The sequence below is a fragment of the Nerophis ophidion genome, linkage group LG04 (assembly GCF_033978795.1).
Source record: "Nerophis ophidion isolate RoL-2023_Sa linkage group LG04, RoL_Noph_v1.0, whole genome shotgun sequence".
Lineage (NCBI taxonomy): Eukaryota > Metazoa > Chordata > Actinopteri > Syngnathiformes > Syngnathidae > Nerophis > Nerophis ophidion.
In genome coordinates, this window is record NC_084614.1 from 67,547,426 (window position 1) to 67,567,389 (window position 19,964).

The 19,964-nt window shown below is 41.2% G+C and overlaps 1 protein-coding gene and 1 long non-coding RNA gene across 3 annotated transcripts in view; one reads left to right on the forward strand and one right to left on the reverse strand.

The window, feature by feature from the left end:
• Positions 1-19,124, forward strand: part of LOC133551784 (uncharacterized) — a 95,808-nt gene extending 76,684 nt beyond the window's left edge. The window contains exon 5 of the long non-coding RNA XR_009806565.1: positions 18,973-19,124. This is a non-coding gene — a long non-coding RNA (uncharacterized LOC133551784). The remainder of the gene's footprint in view (positions 1-18,972) is intronic.
• klf8 (Kruppel like factor 8) overlaps positions 1-19,964 on the reverse strand; it is a 117,207-nt gene that overhangs the window by 71,626 nt on the left and 25,617 nt on the right. The window lies entirely within an intron of this gene.

Below are 19,964 nucleotides of genomic sequence, written 5' to 3' on the forward strand. Positions count from 1 at the left end.
TTTACCAATGAATTATCCAACAATGGTTATGTTATGCTTGGTTTTGCAAAAACAATGAGGTTGACCTACTTCCTGTGGTAAGTTGCCTTTAAACTGCTTACACAACTGTAGGCCTTCCAAGCGCTGCACTTCTGATGTTGCTAACATTTTCAGAGGTGATTCAACAAATGTATTTGTAAGTCGTCTTTTGTTCGACTGTTCTCCAAATAGAATAACAATCAATCAATCAATCAATGTTTATATATATAGCCCTAAATTACAAGTGTCTCAAAGGGCTGCCCAAGCCACGACAACGTCCTCGGTTCAGATCCCACATAAGGGCAAGGAAAAACTCACAAGCCAGTGGGATGTCAATGAGAATGACTATGAGAAACCTTGGAGAGTACCGCAGATGTGGGTGACCCCCCCCCCCGCACCCCCCGCCTCTAGTGGAGACCAGATGCAATGGAGGTTGAGTGGGTCTAGCATAATGTTGTGAAAATCCAGTCAATAGTGGATCTAACATAACAGCGAGATTCCAGTCCATAACATAACACATTTTTGCAAACAAAAAACAGAGACTGAGACATTTATCAGGACGAAGGCTAATTTTAGCTCCAAATTGCTAATGTAGTGTTTCTCAGGTGTGGTCAGTGTGGGCCACAGTGGAAATCAGTTGTAATTCTAAGTAGTAACAGGATAATACATTGGTCATATTCTAAGTCCTCATAGGTCCAGGGACATATTTCCTGAGTTTATATACATAATGTACATTTTTAAAAAACGAAAATAAATTTTGTGATGATGAAAAAATATTGAAGTAATCATAGTAGTATTGACTAGATACTAGGGCTGTGAATATTTGGGTGTCCCACGATTCGATAATATATCGATTTTTTTTTCGATTCGATTCGATTCTAGATTCAAAAACGATATTTTTCCGATTCAAAACGATTCTGTATTCATTCAATACATTGGATTTCAGCAGGATCTACCCCAGTCTGCTGACATGCTAAAAGAGTAGTAGATTTTTTTTAAAAAAGCTTTTATAATTGTAAAGGACAATGTTTTATCAACTGATTGCAATAATGTAAATTTGTTTTAACTATTAAACGAACCAAAAATATGACTTATTTTATCTTTGTGAAAACATTAGACACAGTGTGTTGTGAAGCTTATGAGATGCGATGCAAGTGTAAGCCACTGTGACACTATTGTTCTTTTTTATTATTTTTTTAAATGTCTAATGATAATGTCAGTGAGGGATTTTAAATCACTTATATGCTGAAATTATAATTAATATTGATACTGTTGTTGATAATATTAATTTTTGTTTCATTACTTTTGGTTTGTTCTGTGTCGTGTTTGTGTCTCCTCTCAATTGCTCTGTTTATTGCAGTTCTGAGTGTTGCTGGGTCAGGTTTGGTTTTGGAATTGTATTGCATTGTTATGGTGTTGCTGTGTAGTGGTTTGTTGGATTGATAAAAAAAAAAAAAAAATAAATAAATAAAAAATTTAAAAAAAGAAATATCGATTTTAAAAAAATGAGAATCGATTCTGAATCGCACATCGTAAACGATTCGTATTCAAATCGATTTTTTTCCACACCCCTACTAGATTAGAGCTCCTGTACTTGGTATCATTACAGTGGATTTTTGGTGTAGATCCACCAATGGGTGAAAGGGGGGTGGGGGTATTTGTGACCGTTACTTTTTAGAGGCGGTATAGTACCGAATATGATTCATTAGTATCGCGGTACTACACCAATACTGGTGTACCGTACAACCCTATTTCAAATAATTATATTGAACAATGGTTAATGATAGCGTTTATCAGCTAATGTGTGCAGGCTGTAGCCAATAAACAGATTACTTAAAATAGCACGCCGTATTCTTTTTGCACAAACAGAATTGTGTACATTTTGAAAACTTCAAATGTTGAAACGAAATAAAGCATGTAAGCGCGTACGATTTCTGCATCATTATTTATGGCATTAGCGGCTAATTTAGCTGCATTAAAACAGACGAGGCGTTTGCTTGCAGGTACAAAAAAAAAAAAAACGACACTAGTAGCTAGCTATGTTGTTTTATACGCTATAATCCGTCTAGATTTACATTTCGGGCTGACTTTTTTTGTGCTATCGTGGCAAATATGAGTAGATATCGACAATCGGGTTTAGACGGGAAATAAAACACTTCTGTGCTCCCCCCCCCCCCCCCCCACCCGCCCTCTTTCCAGCGTGAGAGAAAGAGGGCGGGACACACTACTGAGTCTATCTGGGTCAGCGCTCTGCTCGCTTGCTGTCACTGCTGCCTCTCTACAACCCCCCCCCCAACACACACACCCCAGGCCCTCTGCATATAGGCGTGTACACGTGCATGTAAGTTTAGGGGTGGGTGGTGGGCGACCGTCCCAGTCATCTGCACTCTGCACATGCCCCTGCACACAAACACATATGCACTGCCCGCTCCCCCAAGAGCGCACAGGCGGGCCACTTCCACCCCGCCAGCCCCCGGCTGAGGCGAAATACGTGCGCACATTGCAGACATTTTACTTGACTTGGGAGAACAATGAGCATGCACAGAGTACCAAAATAACGTGACCGCACGCCGCGGGTTCAGGGCGAGTTCAGCGAAAGTCAACCCGACACGCTGTCGATTGCATTGCGATATGAGGGAAAACACACAAAATGAGACTTGAGTCACAAGGGGTAGCAGAAAGGGGGGTTAAAGACAAACGTGAATGGAATAGGAATTTATCACAAAGTGAACTGTTTGGAACATTTTGCACTAAAATGATGCAAAGTGTAATTTGGGAGATTCCTCAAAAGTCAGTCAAACCTCAGAGTTCACACCATCATCATGCAAGATTCCCGCTAATTGTGCTGGGCTGTAGCTCAGTGCGCATCTGAAGTGGTTTGCTTTTTCTTAGTTTTTTTTCCCCTCACGGACAGAATTGTACCCTACAAAAGGTCACTCGGGGAGAGAATCCCGGTAACACCTTCCTGTTCCGTTCAAAGGATGAGTAGTTTTACTTCACAGTGGAACCTTGATTTGGGAACTTAATTGGTTCTTGAACAGAAAAGTTTGTCAAGTGAAGCACAGTTCCCCATAAGAATCAATGTACATATAAAGAAATGGTGAAACCCTCCACAAAAGTCCCTATTTTTGTAAAAAAACAAAAAACCCTGCACACTATGTATAAATATATATATATATATATATAATTAGGGGTGTGGGAAAAAATCGATTCGAATACGAATCGCGATTCTCACGTTGTCCGATTCAGAATCGATTCTCATTTTTTTAAAAATCTTTTTTTTTTTTTTTTATCAATCCTACAAACCATCCATCCATCCATCATCCATCATCTTCCGCTTATCCGAGATCGGGTCGCGGGGGCAACAGCCTAAGCAGGGAAACCCAGACTTCCCTCTCCCCAGCCACTTCGTCTAGCTCTTCCCGGGGATCCCGAGGATCAATACACAGCAATACCATAACAATACAATTCAATTCCAAATCCGAAACCAAACCTGACCCAGCAACACTCAGAACTGCAATAAACAGAGCAATTGAGAAGACACAAACACGACACAGAACAAAGCAAAAGTAGTGAAACAAAAATGAATATTATCAACAACAGTATCAATATTAGTTATAATTTCAGCATAGCAGTGATTAAAAATCCCTCACTGACATTATCATTAGACATTTATACAAAATTAAAAAAAAGAACAATAGTGTCACAATGGCTTACACTTGCATCGCATCTCATAAGCTTGACAACACACTGTGTCCAATGTTTTCACAAAGATAAAATAAGTCATATTTTTGGTTCGTTTAATAGTTAAAACAAATTTACATTATTGCAATCAGTTGATAAAACATTGTCCTTAACAATTATAAATGCTTTTTACAAAAATCTACTACTCTGCTTGCATGTCAGCAAACTGGGGTAGATCCTGCTGAAATCCTATGTATGGAATGAATACACAATCCTTTTGAATCGAGAATCGTGTTGAATTGAGAAAAAATCGATTTTTAATCGAATCGTGGGACACCCAAAGATTCGCAGCCCTCATATATATATATATATATATATATATATATATATATATATATATATATATATATATATATATATATATATATATATATATAAAGGTAAAATACCAATGATTGTCACACACACACGAGGTGTGGCGAAATTATTCTCTGCATTTGACCCATCACCCATGAGCACTGCCTGGAAGGTGAGGGGACCAGTGGGCAGCAGAAGTGGAGAATAATTTTTGGTGATTTAACCCCCAATTCCAACCCTTGATATATATCCATCCTTCTATCCATTTTCTACCGCTTATCCGAGGTCGGGTCGTGGGGGCATCAGCCTAAGCAGGGAAGCCCAGACTTTCCTCTCCCCCAGCCACTTCGTCCAGCTCCCCCCGCGGGATCCCGAGGCATTCCCAGGCCAGCCAGGAGACATAGTCTTCCCTGTGGCCTCCTACCAGTTGGACGTGCCCTAAACACCTCCCTAGGGAGGCGTTCGAGTGGCATCCGGACCAGAAGCCCCAACCACCTCATCTGGCTCCTCTCGATGTAGAGGAGCAGCGGCTTTACTTTGAGCTCCCCCCGGTTGGCAGAGCTTCTCACCCTATCTCTAAGGGAGAGCCCCGCCACCCGGCGGAGGAAACTCATTTCGGCCGCTTGTACCCGTGTTCCTGTCATTTCGGTCATGACCCAAAGCTCATGACCATAGGTGAGGATGGGAAGGTAGATCAACCGGTAAATTGAGAGCTTTGCCTTTCGGCTCAGCTCTTTATTCACCACAACAGCACTGACTGGAGGCCAAAAGCAGGTAAAAATAGGTACGGGCTGATTGACACCAGGTGTGGCCAGGTGCCAATCAGCCACAGCTAAGGGGAAACAGCGCTCAGGGAGAAAGACAGGAAACCAACAAAATAAGAGCGCTGACAGGAAATACTACACACACAGGAAAAAACTAGAACACAAACAAACTGTCAGGGGCAAGCCTGAAATGTTGAATAAAAGCAGTGTGCTTTATAAGAATTAGGGAGGTTTGTGTCATGTTTGTCCTCCTACAGAAACCATACTAAAACAAAAAATATATTTTTTCCCTTCATCTTTTTCCATTTTTCAGACATTTTTGAAAAAGCTCCAGAGAGCCACTCGGGCGGCGCTGAAGAGCTGCATGTGGCTTTAGAGCCGCGGGTTGCCCACCCCCGACCTAGAGAGTCCAAACTTTTGGCATGTACTGTACATATTTACAAACATCAATCCCCCTTTATTCATATAGCACATAAAAAACAAAATCAATCAAATAGAATAAAACAATAAAAGACAAATCAATGAAAAAAAATTAGAAACAATACAAGACACAGAGGACCACAAGACCCGTGCCGATTTAAGAAAGAGAGAACTGACATTCCATAGTTTAGGGCCAACAACCGAGAAGGCCCTGTCTCCCCTAGTCTTAAGCCTCGTTTTAGGGCCCACAAGTCGGAACTGGCCCTTGGACCTCAAGGCGAGCGCTGGAGCATAAATTTGGATGAGGTCCTTGATGTACTTCGGGGCAAGTCCATTCAAAGCTTTAAAAATGAACAGTAACATTTTAAAATCAATCCTACAGCAAACAGGTAGCCAATACAGGGAAGTGAGAATTGGGGTTATGGGCTCCCTTTTTTTGAGTTGTTCCGCAGAGTTCTGGACTAACTGTAAGCGTGAAGGTCCTTTTTTACAAATTCCAGTTAAAAGTGCATTACAGTAGCTCAGACGTGATGAGACAAAAGCGTGCATGACCTGTTCAAATTGTTTAAAAGATAGAAAATATTTCATCTTTGATAAAAGCCAAAGATGATAAAAATCTTGATTTAACGTCGTTGATTTTTTTTTTACTATTTTAAAACCATTGTCTACAATGGCTCCAAAGCTGGTGGCTGTGGAACGTACAGAGTTATTAAAGGGGAACATTATCACCAGACCTATGTAAGCGTAAACATATACCTTAATGTTACAGAAAAAAGACCATATGTTTTTTTTAACCGATTTCCGAACTCTAAATGGGTGAATTTGGCGATTTAAACGCCTTTCAATTGTTCGCTGTCGGAGCGATGACAACGGGAAGCAATCCGCCATTTTCCTCAAAAACATCACACACACCAAGTCAAATCAGCTCTGTTGTTTTCTGTTTTTTCGACTGTTTTCCGTACCATGCCTCGTCGGTGTGTTGTCGGAGGGTGTAACAACACGATCAGGGACGGATTCAAGTTGACTTATGTGGAGTGTGCATCGATCAGCACGGCATGCTAATCGATGCTAACATGCTATTTAGGCTAGCTGTATGTACATATTGCATCATTATGCCTCATTTGTAGCTATATTTGCATCCAGCCTTTCCCTGCACCCACATTTAATGCCAAACAAACACATACCAATCGACGGATTCAAGTTGCACCAGTGTTAAAAGATGTGAAAGTCCCTCGTTTGTTTTGCACATTTTACCGACGATAGCGATGCTACGACAGAGATGTGTGGATATCCTACTACACTCAAAGCAGATGCATTTCCAACGATGAAGTCAACGAAATCACAAAGGTGAGTTTTGTTGATGTTATTGACTTATGTGCTAATCAGACATATTTGGTCACGGCATGACTGCCAGCTAATCGATGCTAACATGCTATTTAGGCTAGCTGTATGTACATTTGTAGCTATAATTGCATCCAGCCTTTCCCTCCACCCACATTTAATGCCAAACAAACACTTACCAATAAACGGATTTAAGTTGCTCCAGTGGTCAAAAGATGCGATCGTTGGTTAGAAGGCGATCGCCGAACAGCTTCAATAGCTATTGAGCGAATAGCTTCAATAGCTATTCGCTCAATAGCTTCAGTTTCTTCTTCAATTTCGTTTAAGCTATCTGCCTCCACACTTCAACCATCCGTTTCAATACATGCGTAATCTGTTGAATCGCTTAAGCCGCTGAAATCCGAGTCTGAATCCGAGCTAATGTCGCTATATCTTTCTGTTCTATCCGCCATGTTCGTTTGTATTGGCGTCACGCAGTGACGTCACAGGAAAATGGACGGGTGGATTTACAGATAGCGAAAATCAGGCACTTTAAAGCCTTTCTTCGGGATATTCCATGATGGGTAAAATTTTGAAAAAAAACGTCGAAAAATAAAATAAGCCACTGGGAACTTATTTTTATTGGTTTTAACCTTTCTGAAATTGTAATAATGTTCGCCTTTAAGAAAATCTAAGTCAAGCAGAGGGTCACTGTTGCCCAGCAGCACAACTTCAGTTCCATCCCCGTTTAACTTAAAAAAAAAAAAAAACATTCTGAGCCTTAACGTCATTTAAGCACTCTAGTAGGGGTCTCAGGGGGTATGGTCATTTTTCAAAATTGGCAAATATATTTTGCAGTCTTCTGCATAACAATGATAAAAGATGCCATGCTTTTTTGAATATTGCACCAAGAGGAATGATATAAAGTGCTAACAGGATGGGCCCAAGAATTGATCCTTGGGGGACTTCACAGTCAAGTTGGTTGGTAAATGAAGTCGAGTCTACCCATTTTACACAGAAACTTTTCCCCCCGACAGCAAAGACCTGAACCACTTCAGAGCAGTCCCCCCCTGACACCCACTTAGTCTCCCAAACGAGATAAACTAATTGTGTGGTCGACTCTGTCAAAAGCAGCAGTCCGGTCTAAAAGCAATAAAATGGCTGAACTGCCAGAATCAGTCATTAAAAAGAAGTCGTTAAAGCCTTTAAGAGTGCAGACTCTTGTGCAGTCCAGTGCTCTGTAACCGTACAGAAAAGTCTCTAAAATGCCACAGTCATTTAAAACTGAATTGGTTCTTGAACATGGTTCGCCAATCAAAACAATTGTATAGTGATACAAATGTCCCTGTAAACATGTGAACTTGCTTCTATTCTCATCAAAAGTCCCTATTTTATATTCACAAATGCACACATAGAAGACACTACAATGTTTACATATACTGTATATTAGGGGTCACCAACGCGGTGCCCGCGGGCACCAGGTAGCCCGTAAGGACCAGATGAGTCGCCCGCTGGCCTGTTCTAAAAATAGCTCAAAGAGCAGCACTTACCAGTGAACTCCCTCTATTTTTAAAATTGTATTTATTTACTAGCAAGCTGGTCTCGCTTTGCTCGACATTTTTAATTCGAAGAAAGACAAAACTCAAATAGAATATTTTAAAGACTTGGTCTTCAGTTGTTTAAAAAAATTCATTTATTTTTTTTACTTTGCTTCTTATAACTTTCAGAAAGACAATTTTAGAGAAAAAATAAAACCTTAAAAATGATTTTAGGATTTTTAAACACATATACCTTTTTACCTTTTAAATTCCTTCCTCTTCTTTCCTGACAATTTATATCAATGTTCAAGTAAATGTATTCTTTTTATTGTTAAGAATAATTTTTTGAAAATGTTCAATTTGGAAAATGTGCACTTAGAGAAAATGTAAAAATAAAGTGTTGCATATTGATATTTATCTGTTTCTGTATATATCAATTGTGAGAAATCATTAAGATGATCAGTGTTTCCACAAAGATAAATATATTTTTGGTATGTATCGTGAGATTTTGAGCCAAAACCTCCTTCCATCAGTGAGAGCTCTGAATGGTTGACCAAATACTTATTTTCCACCATAATTAACAAATAATTATTTAAAAAAACATTTTTTCACATTCTGTCTCTCACAGTTGAAGTGTACCAGACCTCTGTCATCATTTTAAGTGGGAGAACTTGCACAATCGGTGGCTGACTAAATAATTTTTTGCCCCACTGTATATGTACATATATGTTTATATATCCAGCCCGGCTCTCCACCAGGTTGTTTCAACCCAATGCGGCCCCTGAGTAAAAAGTTTGGGGACCCCTGCATTTGATTGTCATAATTGCCATGATTTGTTCAGTTTTTTGCTGTCAATTTTGGTTGTATGGGTTCTTTAGCTTGTCTACTCATTGGCCTAGTGGTTAGAGACAAAGTAAAACAACTTGCACTGAGCCTAGTCTATAAAATCCGCTACACCTCCCTGATACTGAAGCACATGTCAAACTACCGCCATAACCACAAATCCAGGGGAAGCTCCACAAACCACATTAAACCCAGATTCTGATCTAACAAAGGTCTTAACTCATTTTCTTTCTATGCCACATCAATGTGGAATGCACTCCCAACAGGTGTAAAAGTAAGTACATCTCTATATTCCTTCAAAACCGCTCTAAAACAACACCTCCTGGCAACTTCAACCCTTTACTAATACCCTCCTCCATTCACATCCCATCTACCCGGATTGTAAATAACCTAATGTAAATAATCAAATGTATTTCTAATGTATTTACTTGTTCTTATGCTATCTGAACTCACTATGTTCTCTGCTCGCTGTACAAATCCTACTAAGTCACACCTACACTGTTTCAATGTCCATTTCTCTGTTGATGCAATTGTTGATGACTGAAGTACTGATATCGACTAAAGCTCCTCATCCCACCCCCCGGATTGTAAATAATGTAAATAATTCAATATATATACTATGATAATTAACTTGTGTTATGACTGTATTATGCTGATAGTATATATTTGTACCATGAATTGATTAATGTGGGCCCCGACTTAAAGGGGAACATTATCACAATTTCAAAAGGGTTTAAAACAATAAAAATCAATTCCCAGTGGCTTGTTGTATTTTTTGATTTTTTTTTCAAAATTTTACCGGCCCCGGAATATCCCTAAAAAAAGCTTTAAAGTGTCTTTTTTTCGCTCTCTGCGAAGACACTATCCATTTTCCTGTGACATCACACAGTGCTGCCAATGTAAACAAACAATGGCGAAAAGCACAGCGAGATATAGCGACATTAGCTCGGATTCAGACTTGGATTTCAGCGGCTTAAGCGATTCAACAGATTACGCATGTATTGAAACGAATGATTGGAGTATGAAAGTATTGAAGAAGAAACTGAAGCTATTGAGCGAATAGCTATTGACGCTATTCATAGCCATAGCATGGCTGAATAGCTGCGTTAGCTTCGCCGGTAAAATGTGCGGACCAAACGATCAGGACTTTCGCATCTTGTGACACTGGAGCAACTTAAATCTTTCGATTGGTAAGTGTTTTTTTCGCATTAAATGTGGGTGGAAGGAAACGTAATATAGTTGCAGATGCATCTGCAGGTTATCCATACATCTCTGTGCCATGTCTGCTTTAACACCGCCAGTAAATAGCATCGATTAGCGTAGCATGTTAGCATTTATTAGCTGGCAGTCACGCCGCAACCCAATATGTCTGATTAGCACATAAGTCAACAACATCATCAAAACTCACCTTTGTGATTTCGTTGACTTTATCGTTGCAAATGCATCTGCAGGTTATCCATACATATCTGTGCCATGTCTGCCTTAGCACCGCCGGTAAATAGCATGTTAGCATCGATTAGTGTAGCATGTTAGCATCGATTAGCTGGCAGTTACACCGCGACCAAATATGTCTGATTAGCACATAAGTCAACAACATCAACAAAACTCACCTTTGTGATTTCGTTGACTTTATCGTTGCAAATGCATCTGCAGGATATCCATACATCTCTGTGCCATGTCTGTCATCGCCGGTAAAATGTGCAGACACTCCGGCACATTCAATGGGGGTCTGGCGGCAGATTTCTTGCCACTTCCGCATCTTCGGGCCAGTGGTGCAACTTGAATCCCTCCCTGTTAGTGTTGTTACACCCTTTGACAACACATCGACGAGGCATGATGTCTCCAAGGTTCCAAAAAATAGTTGAAAAAACGGAAAATAACAGCTGAGATCCGGTGTTTGCAATGTGTTGAAAATGAAAATGTCGGCTGTATTACCTCGGTGACGTCACGTTCTGACATCATCGCCAAAAGAGCAATAAACAGAAAGGCGTTTAATTCGCCAAAATTCACCTATTTAGAGTTCGGAAATCGATTAAAAAAATATATGGCCTTTTTTCTGAACCATCAAGGTATATATTGACGCTTACATAGGTCTGGTGATAATGTTCCCCTTTAAACAAGTTGAAAAACTTATTCGGGTGTTACCATTTAGTGGTCAATTGTACGGAATATGTACTGAACTGTGCAATCTACTAATAAAAGTATCAATCAATCAAAAAAAAAAAGAGTGCCCGCCCTGAGATCGGTAGGTTGTGAGTTCAAACATGATTCATACCAAAGACTATAAAAACTGGACCCATTACCTCCCTGTTTGGCACTCAGCATAAAGGGTTGGAATTGGGGGTTAAATCACCAAAAATTATTCCCGGGCGCGACCACCGCTGCTGCTCACTGCTTCCTTCACCTCCCAGGGGTTGATTGATCGATTGATTGATTGATTGATACTTTTATTAGTAGATTGCACAGTTCAGTACATATTCCGTACAATTGACCACTAAATGGTAACACCCGAATAAGTTTTTCAACATGTTTAAGTCGGGGTCCACGTTAATCAGTTCATGGTATGATCAAGGGTGATGGGTCAAATTCCGAGAATAATTTCGCCACACTTAGTGTTGTTGTGAGAATCATTGGTTCTCTAACTTGTCTTAATAATTTGACGCGTAAATATGCGAAAAAAGTAAAAGATATTGAGGTAAATGTGAGTAGTTCAAGTGAAGGCCAGCAAGTGGCTGCTACGTTTAGGGGAGCGAGGGCCAGGGGGGCTCCTATCCCATTGCTTTCCATGTGGGGGGGAGGAGCAAAGATTGTGCAATTTTGCAATCGGAGTCCTTAATACAAACACACACACAGCGTCCCGCAGAGGTATGGAAAAACAAACGTGTGTGTCTTCATATTGACATATGTGCACCCTCCCCACTCTCATTTTTCTTTCACCCCTTGACCTCCCCACTGACGAAGGGGAAGGGGCGGGGCTACATTTCTAAGCGACAGGGCCATAGGAAGCCAGTTGAGTTGCTTAGAAACGTCATGTTTTGCATTCCCGACCAGCAGGGGGTAGCGGGATCACCAAAAGTCGGAATGTCCTATGAAATGGCGGAGGTGACCACCAATGATCGAATCTCCCAGGCAAACAAAGTCAAAACAACAACAGCTGCCTGTCAGAGAGGACGAGTCATCGAGAACCCAACTGGGGTGTTTACTGGCCACGGGGTTAAAGGTCATTGTCATTGCACAACAGGAAGGGGGCAAAAACAAAACCCACGCGGCTGAGGGGTAAGTAGGAGGCGAACAATGAGGAAAAATTATAGTAATGAAAATAATAACTATACTAAACTTTAAGACCAACTTTTAACTATTTTGTAACCACGTGATGATCCTTAAAGGCCTAGTGCAGGGGTCGGGAACCTTTTTGGCTGAGAGAGCCAAGAAGCCAAATATTTTAATATGTATTTCCGTAAGAGCCATATAATATTTTTTTTAACACTGAACACAACTAAATGCGTGCATTTTAAAGTAAGACCAACATTTCTAGAGTATAATAGGTCTCTTATTCTTTGTAATAACATTGCTATTCTGAAGCTAACTGTGGAGGGGGCGTGGCCCGTGGGCCTGCAGCGAACTGGGGTATGCCAGGACCGGCCTCGAAATCAGCGAGAGCTGCGTAGATGGCCCACCTGAGCCTTGTTATCTAATAACCTATCGCTCTGTTATAAGCAGCAGCCAGGAGGAGAGACGGGGTTGGGGCTGGAGCCAGAGCGCGAGCGAGAACGAAAGAGAAAAATACAATTGCTGGAAAGCAACTGAGAGACTTATTGAAAAATAAAACAATAGCGTAACCCTGAAACGGGCTCTCATGTCGGTGCTTGGTGGTCTGAAGAACCCCCAGGAGGACAAGCCCCACACTAGCCTCTAATAAATAAATAACTTCTTAACGCAACTTCCTGAACAGGTGCGGTAGTAAACGGATGGATGGACTAAAAATGCATGAGAATGTTTTATGTTTTGAACATTATTTTTAACACTTATTACAAATGGAATTATTCATTACTTATCATGTTAAGCAATATCAGCTCAGTTTTATCCGAGAGCCAGCAGTAGTTATCAAAAGAGCCACATCTGGCTCGCGAGCCATAGGTTCCCTACCTCTGGCCTAGTGAAACCCACTACTACCGACCACGCAGTCTGATAGTTTATATATCAATGATGAAATATTAACGTTGCAACACATGCCAATACGGCCTTTTTAGTTTACTAAATTGCAATTTTAAATGTCCCGCTAAGTGTCGTGTTGAAAACGTCGCGGTATGATAACGCGTGCGTTTGACATCTCGGGTTGTAGCGGACATTATTTTCCAGCCCGATCCAAGTTATAAGTAGTCTGCTTCAATCGCATAATTACACAATATTCTGGACATCTGTGTTGCTGAATCTTTCGCAATTTGTTCAATTAACAATGGAGAAGTCAAAGTAGAAAGATGGAGGTGGGAAGCTTTTAGCCTTTAGCCACACAAACACACAGTGTTTCCTTGTTTAAAATTCCCAGAGGTGAAGCTTTACTATGGATCAGAGCGGTCAAGCGAACATGGATACCGACTACATGTCACCCGGCAGTTTTCGGTGAGAAAATCGTGGTAATAAGTCGGCTCTTACCGGAGATCAGCGGCGCTTCTGTCCTGCTGCAGCTTCGTGACTTCCCTCAGAGACTCTGGCGTCAACACACCCGTGGCCACACCCCTCCGACTTTCAGGTACTATTTAACTCACTAAAACACTAGCAACACAATAGGCAGATAAGGGATTTCCCAGAATTATCCTAGTAAATGTGTCTAAAAACATCTGAATCGCTCCTACTGCAATCGCCTTTTTTTTTAACTTTTTTTTTTTTCTAGTCCTTCACTCTAAATTTCCTCATCCACGAATCTTTCATCCTCGCTCAAATTAATGGGGAAATTGTCGCTTTCTCGGTCCGAATCGCTCTCGCTCCCGGTGGCTATGATTATAAACAATGTAAGGATGTGAGGAGCCCTACAACCCGTGACGTCACGCGCACATCGTCTGCTACTTCCGGTAAAGGCAAGGCTTTTTTATTAGCGAACAAAAGTTGCAAACTTTATCGTGGATGTTCTCTACTAAATCCTTTCAGCAAAAATATAGCAATATCGCGAAATGATCAAGTATGACACATAGAATGGACCTGCTATCCCCGTTTGAATAAGAAAATCTCATTTCAGTAGGCCTTTAATGGAGCTTGTTCGGCACGGAGTTCAGCCTCCAACAGAAGGCTAACAATGCTAGTTAATAGCATGCTAACAGCTATCATGCTAGCAATTTATGTTTTGTTGTCTGTCAATCTGTGTTGACCCTGCGATGAGGTGGCGACTTGTCCAGGGTGTACCCCGCCTTCCGCCCGATTGTAGCTGAGATAGGCGACAGCGCCCCCCGCGATCCCAAAAGGGAATAAGCGGTAGAAAATGGATGGATGATTTATTGATTGAGACTTTTATTAGTGGTTTTACAGTACAGTACATATTCCGTACAATTGACCAGTAAATGGTAACACCCCAATAAGTTTTTCAACTCGTTTAAGTCGAGTTCCACGTAACTGTACTTGTACTTGTTGACATAATCCTCTGTTAACATGTCTTGCTTCAGAGGGCAGGTGCTAAAGTGCTAAATCTCTATGTCGTCAGCAGAAGGCTAAAATGCTAAAAGTTTACATGTACAACAAGTACAGAAAGCTAAAGGCTAACAATGCCAGTTAATTATTGTTATTATTATTAAAAGTTTATTTGAAATATGGACAGATACAAAAAAACATAGACATCTGAAACAGTTATCCAATGTATTAATTGGTAAGCGCAGGAATGAGAAGAGGTTTTAAATTAATTAGCGCCAAGGTGGCAATTCAAGGTCTGAAAGTCTGGAGCCAAAGTCATGGAGAATTTTCTCCAGCGCAAAAATTAGGACTAAAATGATGGAGCTGTATTTTCATTTGCACTTTAGTTTTATTCATAGTTTATATAAGAAACATATATATCGTACATTTTTTATTATTACATTACTGCGATGTACCCCGCCTTCCGCCCGAATGCAGCTGAGATAGGCTCCAGCCCCCCCAAAAGGGACAATCAGTAGACAATGGATGGATGGATGTTTATTATTAACTAGTTAAATTATTCAATTTTATTGTATCTATTTTATTTTATTAATGTATTTATTGTGATTAAAATCAAAAGCAAAACAACATATTAATAATTGAGTGTTAATATTTGAGTGGGCTGGGCCCCAAGCTTCTCTGTAGTGTAAAAGTTGGGCGAAGAAAACCTGGTATACATCATTTAATATGACAATAGTTGAATTGGTAATATGCCAACACCTTACAATATAAGTGCTCTCTTAATGTTTATAAAGAAAATAAACCATCACCAGGTTGCAACGTTAAGACCCTCTTCCTGCTCATAATAATAATTTAAATTTATGCGGAATGCTATTTATTATTTCATTTAGTCCCATTCAAACAGTGTTTTGCTTTACATCCCTTACAACTTACTTAAATACAGAACAGTGTGCCGTTGGCGTCATATGGGGGTGAAAAAGTGATTTTGGGCTAGTTTGCTGAAACAATACACGGTGTGAAAATTAATTAAACGCTTGTAGAAGAATGCAAAGGTGATAAAATAAAAACAGCCCAGGGAGTAATACATGTCGTAAAAACAGTCCATCTGTTGTTGTTGTAATCGCGGATACAAGAAAAAAAGAAAAAAAAAGAACACGTTGGAAGAGTTTAAAAGCTACAGGATGGGCAAACTGCAGCCCCTGGGCCATACTGTATATATGGAGTGCAGGAGCATTTAATCCAGCCTATTATGCAATTCTATACACAAATAAAACCTTAGAGGAACTGTTTATTCAACCCAGTAATGCCAAACATTATAGAAATAACTAACATTTGTTGTTTTAGACCAGGGGTAGGGAACCCATGGCTCGCGAGCCAGATGTGGCTCTTTTGATGACTTCATCTGGCTCTCGGATAAATCTGAGCTGACATTGCTTGACACGATAAGTAATGAATAATTCCACTTGTAATCACAGAGCTAAAAATGACGTTCAAATTATAAAACATTCTCATGCATTTTTAATCCATCCATCCGTTTTCTACCGCACCTGTTCAAGAAGTTGCGTGAATGGTAAGAAGTTATTTATTTATTATTGGTTAGTGTGAGGCTTGCCCTCCTGGGAGTTCTTCAGACCACCAAGCACCGACATGAGAGCCTGTTTCAGGGTTACAATATTGTTTTTTTTTTCAATAAATCTCTAAGTTGCTTTCCAGCAATTGTATTGCTCGCGCTCTGGCTCCAGCCCCAACCCCGTCTCTCCTCCTGGCTGCTGCTTATAACAGAGCGACAGGTGATCAGATAAAAAGGCCCAGGCGGGCCGTCTACGCACCTGTCGCTGATTTCGAGGCCGATCCTGGCAACACCCCGCTTCACTGCAGGCCCTCAGGCCACGCCCCCTCCACAGTTAGCTTCAGAATAACAATGTTATTACAAAGAATAAGAGACCTATTATACTCTAGAAATGTTGGTCTTACTTAAAAATGCACGCGTTTAGATGTGTTCAATGTTAAAAAAATATAATATGGCTCTTAAGTAAATACATTTTAAAATATTTGGCTTCTTGGCTCTCTCAGCCAAAAAGGTTCCCGACCCCTGTTTTAGACCAACATTAGTTACTGATTTTGGACTCCTGCAACACAGTTCTGTTTTGTTTTCGACATGGGTCATATTAGGATCAAACACTTGCTGGTGGTCTACATTACATGTAATTGTGGTTATTTTGGAGATTATGTTGTACAGACCATCTTCAAACCTTTTTCCGTCTTATTTACACGGCTCCACTTTGACAGTGTCTTCTCCCCGCCATCTTTGTTGTAGTTTTTAGCCTTTCAATATGGAGTCTGCTGACAAATTAAAGTTCAAACTATAAGCTACATTGTATTAGAAATGGCAACAGTGGAGGATGCATGTGCATGTACGAGCCAGTCTGCCGCACGGCAAGAGGATACAGCGGGGGTCGGCAACCCAAAACGTTAAAAGAGCCACATTGGACCAAAAATGCAAAGAACAAATCTGCCAGGAGCCGAAAAAATTAAAAGCTGTACGTAAGTCGCATTGCCGGCAGTAAGTCGAACACATTTCCAGTGAGGGTTGGACTCCGCCAAGGCTGTCCTTTGTCACCGATTCTGTTCATAACTTTTATGGACAGAATTTCTAGGCGCAGTCAAGGCGTTGAGGGGTTCCGGTTTGGTAACCGCAGGATTAGGTCTCTGCTTTTTGCAGATGATGTGGTCCTGATGGCTTCATCTGACCGGGATCTTCAGCTCTCGCTGGATCGGTTCGCAGCCGAGTGTGAAGCGACCGGAATGAGAATCAGCACCTCCAAGTCCGAGTCCATGGTTCTCGCCCGGAAAAGGGTGGGGTGCCATCTCCGGGTTGGGGAGGAGACCCTGCCCCAAGTGGAGGAGTTCAAGTACCTAGGAGTCTTGTTCACGAGTGGGGGAAGAGTGGATGGTGAGATCGACAGGCGGATCGGTGCGGCGTCTTCAGTAATGCGGACGTTGTACCGATCCGTTGTGGTGAAGAAGGAGCTGAGCCGGAAGGCAAAGCTCTCAATTTACCGGTCGATCTACGTTCCCATCCTCACCTATGGTCATGAGCTTTGGGTCATGACCGAAAGGATAAGATCACGGGTACAAGCGGCCGAAATGAGTTTCCTCCGCCGTGTGGCGGGGCTCTCCCTTAGAGATAGGGTGAGAAGCTCTGCCATCCGGGAGGAACTCAAAGTAAAGCCGCTGCTCCTCCACATCGAGAGGAGCCAGATGAGGTGGTTCGGGCATCTGGTCAGGATGCCACCCGAACCCCTCCCTAGGGAGGTGTTTAGGGCACGTCCAACCGGTAGGAGGCCACGGGGAAGACCCAGGACACGTTGGGAAGACTATGTCTCCCGGCTGGCCTGGGAACGCCTCGGGATCCCCCGGGAAGAGCTAGACGAAGTGGCTGGGGAGAGGGAAGTCTGGGTTTCCCTGCTTAGGCTGTTGCCCCCGCGACCCGACCTCGGATAAGCGGAAGATGATGGATGGATGTAAGTCTTATAATGAAGGCAACACATGACGTAAGTGTCTATATTAGTTATAATGGCCTACAATCAAAATGACTATGTCGCAGGCTGAAGCAAATCTTCGTTGACAGAAATGTTGAAATGTAATATTTATTCTATACATTTTTACAACATTAGAAACCATAAGTAAATCAGGAGGTGAGATAACTCCTGAAAAATTAATTTTAATGGCCAAATGTATAGATGTGTGGGTCCAAATTAAAGGAAACGGCAGGCTGTCTTCTTCTAATAGATTTATTACAATCTTTGCAAGCTGGCTAACGTTTGCTGTGGTCTGGAACCACATGGACACTAACAACCGTCAGAAATGCAGCCAATATTACAAACAGATAATGTGTCATGAGACATACAAATATAAATTATATACAAATAGGATAAAAGTAAAGGAAATTAAATGATCTCAAACATACCTACAAATGGGGCATAATGATGCAATATGTACATACAGCTAGCCTAAATAGCATGTTAGCATTGATTAGCTGACCAAATATGCCTGATTAGCCCTCTGACAAGTCAATAAGATCAACAAAGCTCACCTTTGTGCATTCACGCACAGCATAAAACTTTTGGTGGACAAAATGAAACAAAGAAGGAGTAGGAGATTTTACATGTAAACCAACTGTTGCGTCAAAGTCCACACTATTGTGAGTTCAAGAACCGTCGAAATTAGTAGGACAAAATGATGTTCACCAAATATTCTCATCAGTGAAGCATAAACACAAACATATTAAACAGTGGGCTTTCTAACAATTGGGAAGGTTTGTGTCATGTGTGTCCTCTAACAAAAAAACAAAAAAAATATTTTCCCTCATCTTTTTTAATTTTTAATCCTTTTTTTAAATGCTCCAGGGAGCCACTAGGGCGGCACTAAAGAGCCGCATGCCACTCGAGAGATGCAGGTTGCTGACCTCCGGGATAGAGAAACAGAAGGAGCTTATTGACTACACCGTCGGACTGCAATGGTGGACGCGCGCATAGCACTTTGGGTAAATCTCTTCCATATGTGGCGCAGTGGGGAGAGTGGCCGTGCGCAACCCGAGCGTCCCTGGTTCAATTCCCACCTAGTACCAACCTCGTCACGTCCGTTGTGTCCTGAGCAAGACACTTCACCCTTGCTCCTGATGGGTGCTGGTTGGCGCCTTGCATGGCAGCTCCCTCCATCAGTGTGTGAATGTGTGTGTGAATGGGTAAATGTGGAAGTAGTGTCAAAGCGCTTTGAGTACCTTGAAGGTAGAAAAGCGCTATACAAGTACAACCCATTTATTATTTATTTATATATGGATAATCTGGTGACCTCACAAATGGGGACGAATTCCAAACAGCTCGTTTCTCTGAAGTATGAAGGAAATCAAGATTGTTTTATAAATATCTCTGCAATGTCCTCACAGTTTAATCTCAAAGGTCCGGTACTTAAGCAGATCCCAAATACACAAAAGCGGGTACCAATAGGTAAAAAAAAAATGGTTTTGCATAATATGCCCCCTTTGATGTAATAAAGTTAGTAGGATTGCAGGACTATTTTGTTCTAAAAGATCAAAGGCATAAACAGGAAATTATACCACAGCACCGTTATCCAAATGTAGATACTTTCTGTTGCTAAAGCTATGCGCTAACACTTTTTGTGTAGAACTATTAATTATTTTTTGTCGTCCAAACACAACTATGACCCTCTATGCGTGTTTTTGTCACACTTGTGTAAACACTTCGGCCTTGGCGGCAGTCTGCGGTGTATCAGGTGATGTTGTGGTTCACAGGTGTCAAACTCAAGGCCCGGGGGGCCAGATCTTTTTATCTGGCCCGCAAACACCTGGAAATGATGTGTCAATAAACTACTTAATATT